General features: G+C 49.1%; 1 protein-coding gene across 4 annotated transcripts in view; it reads left to right on the forward strand.

Annotated features, from left to right (window-relative positions):
- The first annotated feature begins 1,324 nt into the window (after nucleotides 1-1,324).
- The window catches only part of LOC146080561 (proto-oncogene Mas-like), an 82,108-nt gene continuing 61,587 nt past the window's right edge, over nucleotides 1,325-21,845 (forward strand). For 2 of the 4 annotated variants that reach the window (XM_083187995.1, XM_083188000.1), the window contains exons 1-2: nucleotides 1,325-3,007; nucleotides 8,158-8,227. The gene's annotated coding sequence lies outside the window, so the exon portion shown is untranslated. Of the gene's footprint in view, nucleotides 3,008-7,693; nucleotides 8,228-21,845 lie in introns of those variants that run through there. The other 2 variants (XM_083187997.1, XM_083187999.1) reach the window with 2 other exon arrangements.

The raw sequence follows: 21,845 nt of genomic DNA on the forward strand, positions 1-21,845 counted from the left end.
GCGCCGCACACACCTCCCAGTTCTCCCGCCCCTCCTTCGCCGCACACACCTCCCGGTTCTCCCGCCCCTCCTGCGCCGCACACACCTCCCGGTTCTCCCGCCCCTCCTGCGCCGCACACACCTCCCGGTTCTCCCGCCCCTCCTGCGCCGCACACACCTCCCGGTTCTCCCGCCCCTCCTGCGCCGCACACACCTCCCGGTTCTCCCGCCCCTCCTGCGCCGCACACACCTCCCGGTTCTCCCGCCCCTCCTGCGCCGCACACACCTCCCGGTTCTCCTGCGCCGCTGCCTCATCTGTCGTCTGCACCATTCGGTTCTCTCGCTACTCGCTACTCTTGTGCCGCACGTCCCCTCCTGGTTCTCCCGCATCTCCTTCGCCGCTGCCTCACCGGCTGCACCTCCCGGTTCTCTCGCTACTCCTGTGCCAGTGTGCCGCACAGTACAGCATAACGGCACACCTGCAGGACTCAGGGGAAGCCTAATCGCTTATATTACTAGTAGGCACCGAGATTAGTCCCATCTCTGTATTATCACCGAGCTTCCAAGAAGAGAGGACAATAGCCGCACCTCTCTTTATCAAATTTAAGGGGCCAATTTATCGCATTTAGGGCAGGATGTACTAAAGGGAAAATGCGGTAAAACGGGGGTTTTACCGCATTTTCCTATGTACCATTAGCCGCCTGCCCCGTCTCCGCCTGGCAGGGTATCGTGGCGATACCCTATAGAAGCCTAGGCTTCTATTGCCTCCGCGTGACCCCCCCCCCTCTTGTCCACCATCGATCTCCTCCTCCCCCAGCAGGTGTCACAGCTGGGAGGACATCCGGCTGCAGGGGGGAGGAGGAGACGCAGGGGGACACTTGTGGAATCCCAGAATTGGGGGTACCCTTGTCTTTATGAGGAACACCAGGTAACGGGCGCACACTTGCACGCAGTCTGACAACATCACACACTGACAGCTGCCGGGATGTGACGGAGACCCCCGCAAACCACATTACAGGTATCGCGGGGGTCTCCGTCACCGCAACCCGATGCCAGCCGCATATGTTATTACATATGCGGTAGCATCGCGGCGTCTGGCCAATGTATATTAATAAATCCCGCCCTTACAATAAAATCTGGGCGGAATGTTACTGCCCAGTGCCCAGGATCGTATTGTAAACATTGTAAAATGCAAGCCTACGCTGGGATGTATTATCCCACAAGCCCAGGCACAGGGCTCTGAAAGGAGCCTGTCCCTGCAATGCGCTCAGCCAGAAGCCGGGGGGGTCTGCGCATGTGCTGTTAGCGCTGACACCCTGCTGACCACACTGCAGTGCGGTGTATAGCCCATAGACTACAATGGGCTAGTGCTATCTCAGAATGGTGATAGCCCAGGGATGCGAACCGTTGCTGCTCGTTGATACATCGAGCAGCTTTGCATCCCCCATAGAAACCTATAGTCCGGCAGCAATACAGGGGGGATTGCAGCAAGGATTAGAGATTTGGTACATTCGGGAGATAGTTAATATTTGCGGCTAACTCTGGAATTTAGCCGCAAATATTGTTTGATAAATGTGGCTCTAAAGGAGAGAGTAAGGCCTGCTGCATCCTTGCTAAACTGACCCCAGCATACTACCAACTGAAATTGTACTCTGAGATGAGATCAGGGATTAAATTGTTGCCCGCAGTTTTATTACATAGTTACATAGTAGGTGAGGCTGAATAAAGACTTGCGTCCATCTAGTTCAACCTAGGTTAATAATAGTTTATCCCTTGCTGCATAGTATGTTCTGATATTTTAAAGACAGATTATGTTTCTTATTTGTACCCATGGATGTTTTTAACCAATAAGTGTTTGTCCAACCTTATTTTAAACATATTTATTGAGTCAGCCGACACCACCTCTCCAGGAAGAGAGTTCCAGAGTTTGACTGCTCTGGCCGTAAAGAAATGTTTTCTTCTAATCTATACTCTCCTAGATTCCTTTCTAGTAGAAAAGAGGGTGTGTGACAGTTCCTTATATTGGCCCTTGATATACTTGTACATGTTGAGCATGTCCCCCCTTAAACGTCTCTTCTCTAGTGTAAATAGTCCCAAATTGCTTAATCTCTCCTCGTAGCTTAAATTCTCCATTCCCCTAATAAGCTTTGTTGCTCTTCTTTGGATTTTTTCTAATTCTATGATGTCCTTTTTATACTGTAGTGCGGGGCCCAGAATTGTACTCCGTATTCGAGGTGAGGTCTAACCAATGCTTTGTACAGAGGCATAATTACTTTTGAGTCCCTAGATTCAATGCCCCTTTTAATGCATGCTAGAATTTTGTTGGCCTTTTTTGATGCTATATTACATTGAGCACTACACCGCAGTTTGCTGTCTATTTGGACTCCTAGATCCTTTACGAGTATTGAATTACCCAATTCCTCTCCGCTAAGGTTATAACTAGCACACTGGCTGTGTCTCCCAAGGTGCATATGTGATCCCCTACTAAGTAGGAATTTCCTTTCCAATAGCCGTAGGTTGGACTTCTCACTAAGGTAAGTATTATTCTTCTCGTCTTCTCAGAAAAGCTCACGTAGAGAATTTTAAATGATTTATTTCATCCTAGTTTTGCATACAATATATATAGAAACAATATTTCAAAACAGTACATACACTGCAACTCTTATCAATATGAACAGTTTCACCTGGTATCTCCTCCGGCCCAGACTGCCTCGGCTTAAAGAATGTATTACCTTACCGTATACACTATAAACAATGCCTTAAAGTATAACACTGTTAATGGTAACAAACACTTTTATACACAGTGAACCTCAGGATTTCTCTTCTATACTACTTTTCAGTTATACTAAACTCATCTATGTTCTATGTGTTAATTAACACCTTATCATTGCGCAATAATAATATTAACTTATACTTTATCTATACTCTACACAGTAAGCGCTTTTTCTCCCCTTACAGAGCTCTACCTAGTGGCCACAGTCCAGGAAAAAAGTTCAGTCTATAACACGGATCAACAGACCAGGAGAAGGTAGGTACAGTATGATTAATTTCCACAGACGTTGCAATAAAGTTATCACATAAATCAGTAGGCGTGGTGCATCCTGCTAGGCTGAAGCAACACTGTATCCTTGAAGGTCCTTTTCCATTACAATGAAGCTTACTTGTTAGTGAGATGTATCCTTTCCTGTCACACTATCGCCGCTGCAGATTATTAAGTGACTTCCCTGGACTGGCTGCCTGCTTTACCAGTCTCCCGTATGCTGCTGGGTTCCTAGGCAACCAGGATTGCTACAGGATAACTAGAGCACTTGATTGCAGTTAAGAAATATCTTTCCTCTGTTGGCCTTCCCCTGGCTCACAAAGCCGGGTTTCGCCTATTCCCTGCACTGTAGTGTAGATATGAGACTCTCTGGTTAAGATCTTTTCCTTTGGGCGTCCCCTGACTGAAATTCGTCGGGTTTAGCCCGGATTATTCTGCGGATTTTCTATGCCTGAGCCTGCTGCTGCGCTGTGTGTCCACTCACTAAAACGCCTCAGACTATCTGTTGATTTCACACATCCATCCTCTGACGGACTCTGGCAGGGTAACGGTTACTCTTTGCTGTACCGTGAGCTTGGAGATATGCTGGTATGCCTGCCTAGAACTGCACTGAGGGTGTCAGCTTCACTATATTGTTATAGTGGGGAGGACAGGCTGCTACAGTAACTAATGTGGATGCTGGGGATCTGATATATCTTTCCTAGTTCATCTCTGTCTCTCTCTCTCTCTTGGGGCTGCTAGGGAGACGTGCAGGGGAGCTGGCTGTACTGAAGTATATTGCTCCCTATATGGTGCTGGGCGGTTCAGAGCTGTCTAGAAGTTGAACTGTCACTGTATATTGTGACTCTTCGTTTTAATGGGTATCCACTAGGGGGTGGGGGTTGTGTTTTGGTCGTTAAACCCTCCTGTGTAAGTCTCTGTGGGTGGCTGTGCCTGGTATGGGGCCGTACTGGGGACGTGCTATGCTGCTGCAGGGGTTGGGTTTTTCACTCACCACTCCCCATGGCATTCTCCAGGATCTCCTTTTTCCCGGCTCCGACCCCTCCTTCTCCGTCACTCTCCGCCTCCCGTCCGGCCTCTCTGGGCAGCGACACTCTCCCCCTTTAGTCCGACCTCCGGGCTTGGCGCCGCCTTTCAATGACGCGGCCGCTGTCCAGCAAGATGATGCGGCCTCCTGTCTCTCTGCGTCACTCCTCCGGCGCCGCCTACCTCCGTCAGTCCCAGGCTGGATTCTCCGGCCAGCGTTTACCTGAGCTCTCGCCGCCTGTCCCCGCTCAGCACCCGATCCACCGAGACAGCGCGCCTCAGGACTCGTAAGTTTCCCTCACTTCCCAGCAGCGCTGTCCGTCCTTCCTGCTGCGCAGCTCTGCTCGATCTCCCCCTCTCCTCAGGAATCTCTCCCTTATTTATAACTATAGGGCACGCGATCCTCTGCCTTCCCGCTCCCAGCGCGTGCATAAAAACTTTATTAAAACAGTGTTTTGCGATAGTTTATCTTCTCCCCTCAGTGCAGGGCATTTGGACTTGCCCTCCATTAGTCCCTGCATCTGGGCAGCTCAGTCCAATCTTTCCTGGGGGGACACTGCAGTGGGCCACGACTACAAACATATTTACAGTATTTTTTCATGAAAGTTTATCTTGCCTTCTGTGAAGGCATCCATGGATATACATTTACAGGTGTCCATTAAACATGCAACGTCCCCTATGGGGATAACAGATAGGTACACAGTAACCATGTTTGATAATACAGTATACAATAGGGCATCCTAGGCACACAGCACAAATACTACACAGGATATTACAATTCTTCCCGGTTGGAATATTGCATGTCCCCATGCAACAAGTTATGCTGCCTAATAACTCCAATGGACTTAAAATATAGTCTTCTCACTTTCCAATCGAGTATCTGCATCCCAATAAAGTGCTTTCCGTTTGTTCTTTTCTTCAGGACCTCGACCGCTCCGGGACCACCCAGCCTCAGGGGGTCACACCTTTTGGTGGACCAGCGCAATGCCCTGCACCGGTCACCGGCTTTCCACGGGAAGTCCACTTATTTCTACGGAAAGTACCTAATTGTGTCTGTCTAAACACGATAACGTAGGGGCAATACTCCTCGAGTGCTTCGCAATGGTCTTTCCGTGAGACGGGTGGACGCCTCCCTCTCGTCTCGTTCTGGCGGTGCTACTTGATCCATTGCTGAACTCGGGGTAAACTCTTGTCTTGACGAAGGGCAATTACTTTGTTGCTTTATTTTAATACTTGGGCGGTTTTAAGGGCGGTTAGCGATTCCTCAATCCTGGGTAATGGATACGCATCCTTGTGTGTTACATTATTTAACTTGCGATAATCCACACAGAACCGCAGACTCCCGTTCTTCTTCTTGACCAAGACAATGGGGGCCGCCCATGGACTATGACTTTCGGTGATCACTCCGGACTCCCTCATGTCGGCCAGCATTTCCCGTACTGGCTGGTACAGTGCAGGGGCTAACGGACGATGTCTTTCTTTAATAGGTGGGTGGTCTCCTGTGGGTATGTAGTGAACCACATTTTTTGCTGTGCCGAAATCTGAGGGGTGCTGGCTAAAGGCTTGAGAGAATTCTTTCACCACCTGTATCACACCGTCTTTCTGTTTGGTTGAAGTACTCTGGTCCCCAATCTGAATGGGATCCCACCATCGTTTCTCTTCAACCCCTGTTGGCGGAGGTGGATCCGTTACTCGTTGTGTGGTAGTGAAGGCCTCCCCGTCAAAGACATCCTCGAAGTTGACTTCGGTCAATCTAGCGACTGGGCAATTTTTCTTCAATTTGATTGGGAAGCTATGCGGATTGAGTACTCGCACAAACACTTGACCCTGGTGGACTCTGGTGACGGCCCTCGCTACTGCGAATGGATATTGTCCACTCGGGTCGTGGGGTTCTACCATAGCATCATAGTCTGTTCCGCCTACTCCGAAGCGGGCCTTGCATTGTAGCATCACTTCTGAGTTCGGCTGGATGAGGAGGGCGGTCCGATCGCTAATTCGAGCTTTCCCAACTTCTCCACGGTCGTTAGCGAAGCTCCCCACTCCCTTTAACCATCTGACCGTCTGGAGCAGAGCCTTTCGTTCTTCTCTATCTGCCCGCCCTAGTTCCTGTTGTAAGGATTCTACTAGTTCTCCTGGGCAGTTTTTAAGCACGTTCATCCCTAATATCATGGGTGGGAGGTGTTCGTTATATTCCTTGGTGATCAGACACCCTTGACGGATCAGCCGTGCTTTCCCGATCGTCAGTTCGGCTTCCCAGTACCCGCAATATTCAATGGCTTGTCCGTTGCTGGCCAACAGTTGCAGCCAGTTGTTTGGCGGCGTCATAATTTCCTCCCTTGGCCAGTACTTGTCAAACTCGGTGAGACAGATGGTGGTGACCTGGGATCCCGTGTCCAATAGTGCCGAAATCTCCACACCATTGATAGCGATGGTTACGTGTGGGCAGGCTCCTACGTATCGGGAATGCCAGGTTGGCGGGGTCGGACCTACTGGGGGGAATCCTCCCGAGGGTGGGTCCGCGACCTCGGGGCGTCTCCATTTAAATCTTCTTCTCTGCAAAAGCGTTCGATGTGCCCACTCTTGTGGCATCGTCTGCAAATCGGGCTCCCTTGGGCATCGAAGCGGTCGGTGGCCCGTCTCCCTCTTCCGACCGGGGTCGTCCAGGGTGTTCGGCCTCGGCCCGAAGCTCCGGCGTTGTTTCCCTTATTTTTGAGCAGTAATTGCTCTTGTCGGAGGTCCTTCAATTCTTTTCCCATTTCTGCCAAGCTTTTGGTAATCATATCCAGCTTCTCTGCCAGAGGCCCAGACACCTCTCGTCCGGTCTGTACTTGCTGGGTGACAGCTCCTTTCCCTGCGCGGATGGAAGTCTTAGGTGCCGGTTCTTCATCCACCTCATCCTCTTCATCTTCCGTATCGGTGGTCGCTTGGCTCTCCTCGTCGTCACACTGGTTCAGCCCTAATATGTGGAAGATTGCCTCTTTGAATTTTGAAAAAGTGCCGCCCGGGTTCTGTTTCCTCCACATTCTGAGTTGTGCTCGTATTGTTTTTTCCCGAGCTCCTTCCACGAAAAGGTTAATCAGAGTTTCATTTTCCTGATCCTTGTCTCCTGGCTCGATCGCCTGAATAGCATGCGAGGCCTCTTGCAACGCCAGGGCGAAGTCTCTCAATGACTCTTGGGGTTTTTGTTTTCTTGCGTATAGCTGTCCCTTTAAATCTGCCGGGGTGCGTGCGTTAAATACGCTGGCCAACTTTTTGAAAATGTCTTGTACTGTGACCTTTCTTTCCCCCATCCACGCCTTCACCTCTCTCCTCGCCTGTCCTTTCAATTGTCCTAGCAGCATTTGTACTTGCTGTTCATTGCTTACATGCCCCAAGTCGAACATAGACTTCATCCTATCTTTAAAATCTCGGAATGTTGTCGTCCCCGCCGTGCGTTTATTTCCCGAGTACACAGGCAACCATGGGGCCCCGAAGTAATAAGGCATGGTAATGGTCGAGTTCTCTGCCATTTCTCCTCTTCTTCTTATCCCAATGTCGTTCGGGGATGGGAGGACTCTTCTTTTTACTGATTTGGGGGTTTGGGGTTCCGACTCCGCCATTTTCCTATCCTGTCCGTAGACGCCAATTGTGATCCCCTACTAAGTAGGAATTTCCTTTCCAATAGCCGTAGGTTGGACTTCTCACTAAGGTAAGTATTATTCTTCTCGTCTTCTCAGAAAAGCTCACGTAGAGAATTTTAAATGATTTATTTCATCCTAGTTTTGCATACAATATATATAGAAACAATATTTCAAAACAGTACATACACTGCAACTCTTATCAATATGAACAGTTTCACCTGGTATCTCCTCCGGCCCAGACTGCCTCGGCTTAAAGAATGTATTACCTTACCGTATACACTATAAACAATGCCTTAAAGTATAACACTGTTAATGGTAACAAACACTTTTATACACAGTGAACCTCAGGATTTCTCTTCTATACTACTTTTCAGTTATACTAAACTCATCTATGTTCTATGTGTTAATTAACACCTTATCATTGCGCAATAATAATATTAACTTATACTTTATCTATACTCTACACAGTAAGCGCTTTTTCTCCCCTTACAGAGCTCTACCTAGTGGCCACAGTCCAGGAAAAAAGTTCAGTCTATAACACGGATCAACAGACCAGGAGAAGGTAGGTACAGTATGATTAATTTCCACAGACGTTGCAATAAAGTTATCACATAAATCAGTAGGCGTGGTGCATCCTGCTAGGCTGAAGCAACACTGTATCCTTGAAGGTCCTTTTCCATTACAATGAAGCTTACTTGTTAGTGAGATGTATCCTTTCCTGTCACACTATCGCCGCTGCAGATTATTAAGTGACTTCCCTGGACTGGCTGCCTGCTTTACCAGTCTCCCGTATGCTGCTGGGTTCCTAGGCAACCAGGATTGCTACAGGATAACTAGAGCACTTGATTGCAGTTAAGAAATATCTTTCCTCTGTTGGCCTTCCCCTGGCTCACAAAGCCGGGTTTCGCCTATTCCCTGCACTGTAGTGTAGATATGAGACTCTCTGGTTAAGATCTTTTCCTTTGGGCGTCCCCTGACTGAAATTCGTCGGGTTTAGCCCGGATTATTCTGCGGATTTTCTATGCCTGAGCCTGCTGCTGCGCTGTGTGTCCACTCACTAAAACGCCTCAGACTATCTGTTGATTTCACACATCCATCCTCTGACGGACTCTGGCAGGGTAACGGTTACTCTTTGCTGTACCGTGAGCTTGGAGATATGCTGGTATGCCTGCCTAGAACTGCACTGAGGGTGTCAGCTTCACTATATTGTTATAGTGGGGAGGACAGGCTGCTACAGTAACTAATGTGGATGCTGGGGATCTGATATATCTTTCCTAGTTCATCTCTGTCTCTCTCTCTCTCTTGGGGCTGCTAGGGAGACGTGCAGGGGAGCTGGCTGTACTGAAGTATATTGCTCCCTATATGGTGCTGGGCGGTTCAGAGCTGTCTAGAAGTTGAACTGTCACTGTATATTGTGACTCTTCGTTTTAATGGGTATCCACTAGGGGGTGGGGGTTGTGTTTTGGTCGTTAAACCCTCCTGTGTAAGTCTCTGTGGGTGGCTGTGCCTGGTATGGGGCCGTACTGGGGACGTGCTATGCTGCTGCAGGGGTTGGGTTTTTCACTCACCACTCCCCATGGCATTCTCCAGGATCTCCTTTTTCCCGGCTCCGACCCCTCCTTCTCCGTCACTCTCCGCCTCCCGTCCGGCCTCTCTGGGCTGCGACACTCTCCCCCTTTAGTCCGACCTCCGGGCTTGGCGCCGCCTTTCAATGACGCGGCCGCTGTCCAGCAAGATGATGCGGCCTCCTGTCTCTCTGCGTCACTCCTCCGGCGCCGCCTACCTCCGTCAGTCCCAGGCTGGATTCTCCGGCCAGCGTTTACCTGAGCTCTCGCCGCCTGTCCCCGCTCAGCACCCGATCCACCGAGACAGCGCGCCTCAGGACTCGTAAGTTTCCCTCACTTCCCAGCAGCGCTGTCCGTCCTTCCTGCTGCGCAGCTCTGCTCGATCTCCCCCTCTCCTCAGGAATCTCTCCCTTATTTATAACTATAGGGCACGCGATCCTCTGCCTTCCCGCTCCCAGCGCGTGCATAAAAACTTTATTAAAACAGTGTTTTGCGATAGTTTATCTTCTCCCCTCAGTGCAGGGCATTTGGACTTGCCCTCCATTAGTCCCTGCATCTGGGCAGCTCAGTCCAATCTTTCCTGGGGGGACACTGCAGTGGGCCACGACTACAAACATATTTACAGTATTTTTTCATGAAAGTTTATCTTGCCTTCTGTGAAGGCATCCATGGATATACATTTACAGGTGTCCATTAAACATGCAACGTCCCCTATGGGGATAACAGATAGGTACACAGTAACCATGTTTGATAATACAGTAAACAATAGGGCATCCTAGGCACACAGCACAAATACTACACAGGATATTACACATAACCTTACATTTATCCACATTGAACCTCATCTTCCACTTTTTAGCCCACTCATCTAGATTTGCAAGATCCTTTTGAAGCGTGGTGACATCTTCTGACATGATCTGACAGGTTATTCACATTACCTTAGTTACATTTTACAGGGTAAGGGCAGAGAACAGTGGGCAAGGCACAAAAACCTATCAATGCTGATCATTGATTTACGATGGGGCATGCCACATACCTACGCTGTAGGCCCTCAACAACGCCTTCGCTATGGAGCCTTCTTCCTGCCACTGAGGTTCTCGGGCCTGCCCGGGTACCGAAAACCCCCAGCCTGCAAAATGCTCTTACTGAGACCCCAGCACTTCCTGCAGTGCATTTTTATAAACAAGTCGTGCCAATGTCTGACAAATGAACGCTGTCCTGTACATGCCCTTGATTTTATGAGTGTTACTTGCCCCCACTGTCATTGCGCACTTGGCTACCGCCACATTTACCTTTTACGTGGCACCTTTCTATGGTGCCCCCCTTCTTCGCCCTGCACCATGCTAACCTAGTCTATGATGGAGAGCCTGGGGCAATTGTCATAGATTGTACTGTACACTATATTTGTTCTTGATTGCTAGAAGTGGGGGAGAGCAATTGCATGGTAATTTGTGTTGTTCAGCTTGCGCAATTGTGATAGAATTAACAGGACCCTTGGCTCTTTTGTACATGATACAATTGGCTAAGAGATAGTATATGCATTGGGATTATTTAATTTGTCTCAGCCCTCACTACATCAGGATTTGGTGATCTTAGTACAAGAGGTGCCATCCATGGATAGATACCAGCAGATCATATGGTGGATCAATTATACAGTCTGCTGGGAGGAAGGCAAAACTGAGAGCCGCAGTACCACCGGTAGAGTCGTGGGTTCAACATTGAGGCCAAAGCTTCATCTTCAGCTGGGCTACTTCTCAGCTGAGTGCTTAGTGCCTAGTCCTGCCCGGCTGAAACTGAATGTACATGCGCATTGTAATCCCGGAAATCAAATCCCTGCAGTTTTCAGCTAATATCCCAGGATCCCACAAATGACTATCCTGGGATTTTCCACACTAGTGCTGATTGGTGAAAGTAGTCAGTGCCATAGCAACCATTATGGCACTCTCAGTCAATAAGCAATTCTAGAGAATACAAATTGTATGGAATAGCTAAGTATCCAGTGCCAGAATGGTAGTTGTCAAAAATGAAGATGTCAACAAAGACATAAATGTAACTTTATGTATCTTTTCCCAGCAGCGTCGGTGTTCCTTGAACTTCCAGGAAACGCTATATGCGCAGTGGCATAACTTTTCATTTTTTGAACCAGCATTTTAGTGCTACTTACACGATCACTCGCCTCTCCCCCGCCAAGCGAATCCCTGCATTTAGATGCAAGGGGATGTGTACATTTACACATTCCTTTAGAATGCGGTTGAACGGAGCAGAGATCATTCGATGGTCGCTGACCATTTATGCAGCCTTCGGTCTGAAAAGTAAGTCAATACGTACCGAATCCAGGGGGGATGCTGACATCATGTAACGTCATTTGTGCGTTCTGGCAGTCATCGACGCGCTTTCATACCCAGGGGAATGCCCAGCTTTTTAAAGCAGATGCCCATAAAACGCTGGAATTTCCCCTGCTCCTGTCCCCTGCCTGCCCCCTTCTCTTCCCTGACAGTGCGAACGCCTCGACAAGTGTGATACTCACCGAAGGCGTTTGCACATGCACATATTCCCGCTGCGCAGACCACCACCATCAACAATGGGGCAGAATTTGGGTCTGAATCGGCCCCATAATGACCACCAGTAGTGCCATTTATATATAATACCCCCAGTAGTTTACTCTGCCTCACCTCCGCTGCTGCTACTGCTGTAATGCCGCTGCTGTTTGCAGCTACCACCAGCGCTGTCTGTCTCTGAGGGGAGCACAGCATGACTCTTCTGACCCTCACTGAGGGCCTTATTTTGGTTCATTCTTTCTGACAAAATCCTTCTTAGATGGACAAAACCATGTGCACTGCAGGGGGGGGCAGATGTTACTTGTGCAGAGAGAATTAGATTTGGGTGAGTAATTTTGTTTCTGTGCAGGGAAAATACTGACTGCTTTATTTTTACACTGCAATATAGATCTCACTTTGAAGTAAAACCCCACCCAAATCTAATTCTCTCTGCACATGTTACATCTGCCCCACCTGCAGTGCACATGGTTTTGCCCATCTAAGAAGGATTTTGTCAGAAAGAATGAACCAAAATAAGGCCCTGAGTCCAGTAGCCATTTCAAATACATTAGGCTGGTTTCACACACTCCGGCTCCTGCCGGACGGTGAAATCCCGCACGGCCAGGGAGCCGTGCCGCACACATTAGTTGTGAATGGACACTATTGTGTCCATTCACACGGGACGGCCACGACCCGGCCGCACGGTTGCAGCCGGATCCCACCACTGGAAGGGACGGCTGCCGTGCTGTGGCCATCCCCTCCATGATAAACTAATGTGTGCGGCACGGCTCCCTGGCCGTGCGGGATTTCACCGTACGGCAGGAGCCGGAGTGTGTGAAACCAGCCTTACCGGTTCGTGAGCCAGTCAGAGGTTGCGGCCCAGCAGCCAATCACAAACTGTGGCTGCCGGTATGTGATCTCTGGTAGATGGCATTTGAAGTGTCACAAGTGCATGGAGCCGGCCATGGTGTGAGCAACCACTGCACCCCCAAGCCAACGTGGACAGCAGGGGCTATTGTGTATACCTGCTGTAGAGGTTTCAGTCATAACCTCACATGGATGCAAGCATGGGTGTGTGGGAGGTGGGGGATTTACTGGCTGACACGTCTGGGCCTCATGGATAGTGGGGCCCTTGGGCAACTGCCCCATGAGCCCATACAAAGAGACATCCCTTCTGATAGTATCTAGTTGCTTGGTGTAAACTCATTCTGTTATCCCTGTGTGCATATATAGGCATCACATACATAATCAAACTGCAGGGAAATCAGTGCTCTTCAGGCTCACTACTTTAAATGAATGAAATAAGTATATACATGTAAATAATATTGAAATTGGAAAAGGCGCTGGCATGTAAACCTCTGGTGCTATAAAGCAAATAGTATATCAGGAGTACAGTATGTATCTAAATATACATCAGTAGGAATTTTCATGCACAGAATAACTATTCTGGGGAAACTCAGGCATGTGAGCTTTCATTTTCACACAATCAGCAGGGAAAGTCAGGGACTGTGCTAGCACGGAACGTGTGAGGCTCAGCTACATCAGCATAAACATCACCAGTCTGAAAATAAAACAAAAAAATATATACCTGGATACCTCTTTTTTTGCAGCACAGCCTTTTTATTTAAATTATATACAGCACATACAGTAGATACTTTTGGACAAAATAACTAAATTGACTTTAGTATTGCACTTATACTTACAAATAAAATCATTATTATACAATTTCCTTCTTTACGATTCTTTATGTGCAGACATAAAGGGCCTTATTTTGGTTCATTCTTTCTGACAAAATCCTTCTTAGATGGACAAAACCATGTGCACTGCAGGGGGGCAGATGTAACATGTGCAGAGAGAATTAGATTTGGGTGAGTTATTTTGTTTCTGTGCAGGGAAAATACTGACTGCTTTATTTTTACACTGCAATATAAATCTCACTTTGAAGTAAAACCCCACCCAAATCTAATTCTCTCTGCACATGTGATATCTGCCCCACCTGCAGTGCACATGGTTTTGCCCATCTAAGAAGGATTTTGTCAGAAAGAATGAACCAAAATAAGGCCCAAAGAATTGTGGCCCTTATTCTGGTTGGTGCAGTAATGTCCGCGTGCGGTCGGTCCGCCGATGTTTTGTGTCTGCGCATGTGCAGAGGCGTCTCTGCGCATGTGCGAGCGGGGCGTACGGCCAATCCCGCATGAAATGTGAACACTCCGAACAGGGGGTGGAGAGGGGCGTGAAGGGCTATTTGGGCTCATTACCATATGCATACGCCCCGCGTTTCATGGGCGTTCCCATGCAAACGCTGGGCGTATGTATGGTAAAGCAGTCGTGACGCACGTGTAGGGGGCGGACATATGACATCGCCGGATGTCAGCTGCCCGCCCAGATCCCTGCTTTTGCACGGAAAAATGTCCGTGTGGTCTGAGGTTGCGGGAGCTGGCGGACCACTCGGCCCTGCATTCGATGTTCTGCGACCATCGAATGATGGGGGAGGTTCCCTGAGATGGAGGAGGTGTATTCATGAGAAATACACGTGCGGTCCGTTCTTCCAGCTTCTTACTGCGTACGGACGGAGTTGGCGATCCGTATGGAAGGCGGGGTTTCGCACGCACGGTCCTGGCCGCATATTCGGATCCGGCCGCACCGATCAGAATAAGGCCCTGTATTAGGCTGCGTCTACATATTGCATTTTAGCAGAATGCAGTCGAACAGGATCCTGTTTAGCAGGATGCAGTTTCTTGCATCTACACATTGCGTTTTAGCAGCTCCTCGTCGACTACATCCTGCTAAAATGCAATGTGTAGACACAGCCAGAGTTCAATGTGCAGGCTCCTTCCTGCCAAACATGTCCGTTTAAAAGGGACCTGTCAAAACGCAATGTGTAGATGGTCTATCTAGGCCAGTGAAATGTACACTATCCACAAAAGACAGCACAATTGTAATTAAATCCTCCAACTGATTTCAAATTTAAAATGTTAACAGTTTTTGCTACCCACAGAACAGCCGCACACGGACGGTCACAGAAACAGACAAAGGGGAGTGGCGTTCACTTGAGCGTACGCCACCGTGCACGGACAGATCTCCCTCTTAGCCACCGATACCTGGCGTACATCTGAGCGTATGCCACAGTGCACGGACGGATCTCGTCCGTTTTCCCACCGACACCTTCTGTATATCTGAGCGTATGCTACATGCAAACATGTTCTAATATTGTTCAAAATAAGACTTTAGAGTGTGATAGGCAGATGTTGGGATCCTTTGTTAGAGATATGTGATTGCAATAATGTGCTTGGTGGCATCTGACATAAGGAGTGTGCTACATAAAGTTCAGAGCAGATATGAAAGTGCATAATGTATGTTCTTGGGAAAAAAAATACAGATTGTGTGCAAAATAGTGGCCATGGCCTTAGGACATTGCTCCACCATTGCAAGTAGAAATTGAGTCTAAAAACATGATTGTTGCTCTTAGACATGGTTTACGTGTCTTTTTCATAATAAAAAACTGGTATGTTTGTGTTACAGTGAAAAAGTTGACACATGTCGACTCCTGTGAATTGAGTGTCCTGCTTTTTAAAGTATAAAAAAACACTTTCTGAATGGGTGTAGATGGTTATAAAATAACTACCTGGACATATATAACCAGGTATTAGAATGAATATTACCTAAAATTAAACCAACCTTTACATGTTGAGAAGTGTAGAAAGATAAGCTTCCAATGTGTTTGAGGGCTGTGAGTGGCTTGCAGGTAGTGAAATAATGGTTTTCACTTAATAGCCTGCAGCATTGCTTATTACATTCAGGTGTATGTGTTTGTCTAGTTATCAGCGTAATTAGCAGACCCAGGCGTCCGCTCTCATGCGGTATCTTTGGGCCAAAATGCACGGTGCATTCTCCGATCTAGGTGGTTGTGGCACCGTGCATTTTGTGTGCACACCCCCGTGTATGCCCATGTTTACACCCAGTTTTCCTCCTTATTCCGGCCGCTCCCATAAAAACGCCCACATGCCGCCCACAATGACAGTGTTCTTGTGGACAGGTTTTTTTGCACGGAGAGACCCGTCCATGAGCGGTGTGAGGTCGCTGCACATGCGCATTGCGAAAGATACGCATGTGCAGATGAAAAAAAAAGCCTGATCTGCCCGTATACGGTCCCACCGTATCAAACAGAATAACCCCCTATGTCCCTCTAGTCTTGTAAATCATGTCATTAAAACTTCTAGGATCCAGGAAATTGGTCTACTTGCATGGTGTCACACACAGCAGTGCGCGGCGGGCATACTACTCACCCGTCCGCGCCCGCCGTCGGCTAGCGTGTAGTGGTCTCCAGGTCAGCGGCAGCAGGCAGCGGCAGTCTGGTGGGCAGCAGGCAGCGTGGGACGCTGGCAAGTGTAGCGGTGTGTGCTGTAGGGGCGCCGGGAGGCCGGCGCCGCCATCTTGGTTAAGGGCAAATAGCAGATTGGCTCATGTCTGAGGTTTCCGCCCATACTGACCTGACAGCTAATGGCAGCCGCCCTCTAGGGATATAGGGGATCTGCCTAGGCCTGTTCAGTGTCAGTACAAAGAGTCTCCAGAGGCGTTCACAGCTCCCAGCTGACTTCGGCTCTCTGACTCACCTCTCCTGACTTGGTGCCTTGCTTCCAGTGCTCTGTGGTTGATCCAGGTTCTGCTTAACCCCATCGCTGCCAGTTCTCTCCACAGTCTGGTTCCTGCCTGCATCCCTGAGCTCCCTGGCCTCGCTCTTCAAGTCTTCTGCTTCCAAGCAAATTCTTCATTCTTCAGTCATCATCCATCTTCTTTCAGTCTTCAAGGATCCTTCATACCATCAAGTACATTCTCTTTCCGGATCCTCTCATTCTTCAAGACCCCAGCCTGCCGTCCTCAGTGCCTTGAACTGTCATTATTTAAATTAACTTTTCTTCTTTCAAAGTGCCGTGCTGGCTCAATTATTATTTCCACTAACTGCCACTTAAAGAAAGTATTCAAGTGTGTATTGTTCCATTTATGAATTCTATTATTAAACCTGCACGATTTAATCCTTCCTCCTCTGGTCCGTCTCCGGTTGCTACACACCACACGACTTCATCCAGCTCTTCAGTTGTGACAGTTTGTACTGACCCGATGGAGTCGGGTGAAGAACAGGCTTCCATGGCGGACGCATTTCACAGCATCGTGGCTCGTCTGGAGCAAGTAGAGGCTACCCAACGCCAAGTGGCTCAATTTCTTCAGGCCTTGTCTCAGTTTCTGTGGCTACAGCACCAGAGGTTCCAGTTCCTGTTCCTATACCTGGACCCGTAGTTCCTCATCATATGCAATTACCAACCCCCAGCAAATATGATGGTTCACCGAAGGGATGCCGTGGGTTTCTGAACCAATGCGATGTTCATTTCACCTTACAGTCATCTCACTTCCCTACCTCCAAGGCAAAAGTGCATATATTGTGTCTCTCCTTGCAGGGTCAGCTCTGGACTGGGTGTCCCCTCTCTGGGAACGCGCTGATCCCCTGCTCAATGACTATGAAGCCTTCATTACCTCTTTCCGTCACATCTTCGACGAACCTGGCAGAGTGTCTTCTGCCGCTACTGAGATCCTGAGGATTCGCCAGGGTAGTCGTTCAGTGGGACAATATGTTGTGCAGTTCCAGACTCTGGCTTCGGAATTAAAATGGAACGAAGAGGCTCTCGTCTCCGCCTTCTGGAATGGGCTGGCAGGTCGTATCAAGGACGAATTAACTACCCGTGACTCTCCTGCTACTTTGGTTGAACTCATCTCCTTGTGCAACAAAGTAGATCTACGGATGCAGGAGCGTCAACTAGAGAGAAATCGCTCCGATCGTCTCCGCCCTCGTTTCACCACCAACGCTGTTTCTGTTCCTAGGCCAGGTTCCTCCACAACTACTCCACCAGATGAACCCATGCAGATCAACCGCTCCCGGCTCTCCTTAGAAGAAAAATCCCGTAGACGTTGAGAGAATCTTTGCATGTACTGCGGTTCTTCCGCTCATCTGTTGTCTTCCTGTCCACTGCGTCTGGGAAACGACCGCTCCTAACCTCCCCGAGGGAGGCCAGGTTAGGAGTCCTGCTTTCATCTCCCTCCTCAACTGTTTCCACCATTCCGGTTACCCTTGTGTGCCCTCAGGGGAAAATCAAGATTCAGGCCTTACTAGATTCCGGAGCGACTGGAAACTTCCTTTCTTCTTCTTTCGTCTTTCAACATTCCTTGGCGGTGCAACCTTTGGTCCATCCCTTGGTCCTCACTGCAGTAGATGGGAGTCGCATCAGCAGTGGGCAAATCACTCTTCAAACCAATCCTGTGACGGTTCTCGTGGGTGCTTTACATCAAGAGACTCTAGAGTTTTTGGTCCTTCCTCAGTCGTCACACCAGGTAGTCCTGGGCCTACCATGGCTTGCTAAACACAATCCTCATATTGATTGGTCCAGTATGGAGATCAAAGCCTGGGGTACGAACTGCCTAACTACTTGCATGCCTCGTGTCATTCCACTCCATCAAACTAATCCTCAAGAAGAGGGAGGCCCCAGTCTTTCGTCTTCACCAGCTTCACCCTTGTCGATACCCACACCATATTCTTCTTTTTCGGACGTCTTCAGCAAGGGAGGTGCCGATACCCTGCCGCCTCATCGTCCCTGGGACTGTCCGATTGAGTTGATGCCTGGGAAGTTTCCACCTCGGGGCCGCATCTACCCCTTGTCTCTACCTGAGACCAAGGTTATGTCTGACTACATTCGGGAGAACTTGAATAAAGGGTTCATTCGCCCATCTACTTCACCAGCCGGAGCGGGGTTTTTCTTCGTAAAAAAAAAAAGATGGAACTCTCCGGCCGTGTATCGACTACAGGGGTCTGAACGATATCACGATCAAGAACCGCTATCCTTTACCCCTTATCACCGAACTTTTTGACAAGATCCGAGGGGCTTCTATCTTTACTAAACTGGATCTAAGAGGGGTGTACATCTTGATCCGGATCCGTTCTGGAGATGAGTGGAAGACGGCTTTCAACACCCGCGACGGCCACTACGAATACCTGGTGATGCCATTTGGTCTTTGCAACGCTCCAGCCGTCTTCCAACAATTTGTAAACGACATATTTTGAGATTTTCTGTATCATTCCATTGTGGTGTATCTCGATGACATCCTCATCTTCTCGTCTAACCTCCATCTCCATCGTCAAACAGTATCTGAAGTCCTACGGCGTCTTCGCCAAAATAAACTATACTGCAAGCTAGACAAGTGCGTCTTTGAGGTCACCTCCATTCCATTCCTCCGCCACATCCTCTCCAGCACTGGGATAGAGATGGATCCAGAAAAAGTAAAAGTCATCTTAGACTGGACAGCCCCCACCACGCTCAAAGGCATCCAAAGGTTCCTGGGCTTTTCAAATTATTATCGTCGCTTCATCTGGAACTTCTCCACCCTTGCTGCACCTCTTACTGCTCTAACCCGTAAGGGGTCAGATCCAAGTCAGTGGTCACCTGAGGCCTCCCAAGCCTTCCAGCAACTAAAGAATGCTTTTATCTCCGCCCCAATCCTTCTCCAGCCAAACCTAGACAAGCCCTTCATTCTCGAGGTGGACGCAAACCTCAGAAGGGGTAGGGGCAATCTTGTCGCAGAGAGGGGAGGACCAGGAACTTCATCCATGTGCCTTCTTCTCCAAGAAGTTTCTTCCCGCGGAAAAGAATTACCCCATTGGGGAGCAGGAGTTACTGGCAGTCAAATCAGCATTGGAGGAGTGGCGGTACCTCCTGGAGGGGGCACGACATAAAATCACTGTATATTCCGACCATAAGAATCTCTCTTTCCTCAAGCACGCCCAATGTCTTACAGCTCGTCAAGCCCGCTGGGCCATGTTCTTCGAACGTTTCAATTTTCAAATCAGATTCCGACCCGGGACGATGAATGCCAAGGCCGATGCTCTTTCACGCTCTTTCGAAACCCCAGCAGACCTTGAGACTCCGCCTCATCCAATCCTCGACCCACTGGTCTTTGCTCAAGTAAGAGTCCAGCCTTCACCCCCACCAGGCAAGACCTTCGTTCCTCTCAATCTCCGCAAGAGAGTGCTGTCCTGGGCACACGCTTCCCGTTTGCAGGGCATACGGGGGCACAGAAGACCTTAATGTTCCTGCTGCGTTCAGCATAAGTCCTCCAGAACGTCCCCTGCCGGTCCTCTTCTACCTCTAGCCATACCAACAGAACCATGGTCCCACCTGTCTATGGACTTTATCTGCGAACTTCCTCCCTCCAAAGGGCATACGGTAATCTGGGTGGTAGTTGACCGGTTTTCTAAAATGGTGCACTTCTTCCCATTGAAAGGCCTCCCATCCGCTCCAGTTTTGGCTCAGCTCTTCATTTCCACCATCTTCAAACTCCATGGGTTGCCCAAAGAGATTATATCCGACCGTGGAGTACAGTTCGTCGCAAAGTTTTGGAGGGCCCTCTGTTCCTCTGTACAAGTCAAGCTCAAGTTCTCCACTGCTTTCCACCCACAAACCAACGGACAGACAGAACGTGTCAACCAGGACTTGGAAGCCTTCATTCGTTTGTTCATCTCTTCCTCTCAAGACGACTGGGTAGACCTTTTGCCTTGGGCGGAATTTGCGCACAACAATTCCTATCATTCATCCTCCGGCACCACTCCCTTTTTTACTGTCTTTGGCAAACATCCCCGATCTCCAGAGTTCTCAGATTTATCGTTGTCCGATGTCCCTGCAGCTGCTTCTTCTCTACAACGGTTTGCAAAAATCTGGTCAGACGTTCATACCGCTCTCCTCAAAGCATCCGCTCGTTATAAAAGGATGGCGGACAGAAAAAGAAGAGCGGCTCCTAAATTGAAGGTTGGAGATCGAGTATGGCTGTCTACCCGCCATATACGCCTTCGGTTACCCTCCATGAAGCTGGCTCCCCGGTTCATCGGGCCGTACCCAATCACTCAAGTGATTAATCCGGTGGCCTACAGACTACAGCTCCCTTCTTCCTTAAAGATATCGAATTCTTTCCATGTGTCTCTTCTGAAGCCTTTGAGATTGAACTTATATCAGAAGAAGGTGCCTAAGCCGCCCAAGATTGGCTCAGAGAGAGAGACAGAGTTCGAGGTGAGGCGCATTATCGACTCACGTTGTCGCAATACCCATCTTCAGTATCTGGTAGAGTGGCTTGGATTCGGTCCTGAAGAGAATTCCTGGGTTGATGCTGCAGACCTCCATGCTCCCCGTCTGGTGAGACAATTCTTTCAAAGGAATCCACACAAGGTGCGTAGGTGCCCTGGGGTCACCCAGAAAGGGGGGGGGGGTACTGTCACATGCAGCCGCGGGGGTGCGTGGTGGGCATACTACTCACCCGTCCGCGCCCGCCGTCGGCTAGCGTGTAGTGGTCTCCAGGTCAGCAGGCAGCGGCAGTCTGGTGGGCAGCAGGCAGCGTGGGACGCTGGCAAGTGTAGCGGTGTGTGCTGTAGGGGCGCCGGGAGGCCGGCGCCGCCATCTTGGTTAAGGGCAAATAGCAAATTGGCTCATGTCTGAGGTTTCCGCCCATACTGACCTGACAGCCAATGGCAGCCGCCCTCTAGAGATATAGGGGATCTGCCTAGACCTGTTCAGTGTCAGTACAAAGAGTCTCCAGAGGCGTTCACAGCTCCCAGCTGACTCCGGCTCTCTGACTCACCTCTCCTGACTTGGTGCCTTGCTTCCAGTGCTCTGTGGTTGATCCAGGTTTTGCTTAACCCCATCGCTGCCAGTTCTCTCCACAGTCTGGTTCCTGCCTGCATCCCTGAGCTCCCTGGCCTCGCTCTTCAAGTCTTCTGCTTTCAAGCAAATTCTTCATTCTTCAGTCATCATCCATCTTCTTTCAGTCTTCAAGGATCCTTCATACCATCAAGTATATTCTCTTTCCGGATCCTCTCATTCTTCAAAACCCCAGCCTGCCATCCTCAGTGCCTTGAACTGTCATTATTTAAATGAACTTTTCTTCTTTCAAAGTGCCGTGCTGGCTCAATTATTATTTCCACTAACTGCCACTTAAAGAAAGTATTCAAGTGTGTATTGTTCCATTTATGAATTCTATTATTAAACCT

The sequence above is a fragment of the Crinia signifera genome, chromosome 5 (assembly GCF_055691185.1).
Source record: "Crinia signifera chromosome 5, ASM5569118v1, whole genome shotgun sequence".
In the NCBI taxonomy this organism is placed as follows: domain Eukaryota; kingdom Metazoa; phylum Chordata; class Amphibia; order Anura; family Myobatrachidae; genus Crinia; species Crinia signifera.